Source organism: Arachis hypogaea, chromosome 2, assembly GCF_003086295.3.
Source record: "Arachis hypogaea cultivar Tifrunner chromosome 2, arahy.Tifrunner.gnm2.J5K5, whole genome shotgun sequence".
NCBI lineage: Eukaryota > Viridiplantae > Streptophyta > Magnoliopsida > Fabales > Fabaceae > Arachis > Arachis hypogaea.
The window spans coordinates 54,508,409-54,509,459 of record NC_092037.1 but is presented as its reverse complement, the minus strand read 5'-3'; positions in this window follow the sequence as shown (position 1 = coordinate 54,509,459).

The window sequence follows — 1,051 nt, the reverse complement described above, 5'->3', positions numbered from 1 at the left end:
GTTGCAACGGTCGGTGCCTCCGTTGCAACGGCGGGTGCCTCCGATGCAACGCTCCCAGCCAACGATGCACCAAACCCAGCCTCCGTTGCAACGCTCCCAGCATCCGTTGCACCGCGCCCAGCATCCGTTGCAATGGCCCCCAGCCAACGTTGCAACGCGACCTGCCTCCGTTGCAACGGCGGGTGCCTCCGATGCAACGCTCCCAGCCAACGATGCACCGCGCCCAGCAATCGTTGCAACGCCCCAGCGTCCGTTGCACCGCGCCCAGCATCCGTTGCAACGGCCCCCAGCCAATGCTGCACCGCGCCCTGCCTCCGGTGCAACGGCCACTGCCAACGTTGCATGGCGCCCTGCCTCCGTTGCAACGACCGCAGCCAACGTTGCAACGCGTCCGGCATCCGTTGCAACGCGCCCTGCCTCCGTGCAACGGACCCCAGCATCCGTTGCACCGCGCCCAGCATCTGGTGCAACGGCCCCCAGCCAACGTTGCAACGCGACTGCCTTCGTTGCAACGGCGGGTGCCTCCGATGCAACCCCCAGCCACGATGCACCGCCAGCCTCCGTTGCAAGGACCCCAGCCCCCCCCCCCCCCCCCCCCCCCCCCCCCCCCCCCCCCCCCCCCCCCCCCCCCCCCCCCCCCCCCCCCCCCCCCCCCCCCCCCCCCCCCCCCCCCCCCCCAACCGGCTCCCAGCCAACACTGCACCAGCCCCAGCCTCCGTTGCAACTGGACCCCAGCATGCTCCGTTGCAACGGACCCCAGCATCCGTTGCACCGCGCCCAGCACTCCGGTGCAACGGCCCCCAGCCAACGTTGCAACGCGACCTGCCTCCGTTGCAACAGCGGTGCCTCCGATGCAACGCTCCCAGCCAACGATGCACCGCACCCAGCATGCGTTGCAAGCCGCCCATCGTCCGTTGCAAGCCGCGCTGCCTCCGTTGCAACGGCCATGGCCATCGTTTTCAAGCAGCCCTGCCTCCGTTGCAACGACCCCAGCCCGGCCCCCCCCCCCGTGCACGGCCCCCGCCCGTCCCCCCCCTCCGTGCAACGGCCC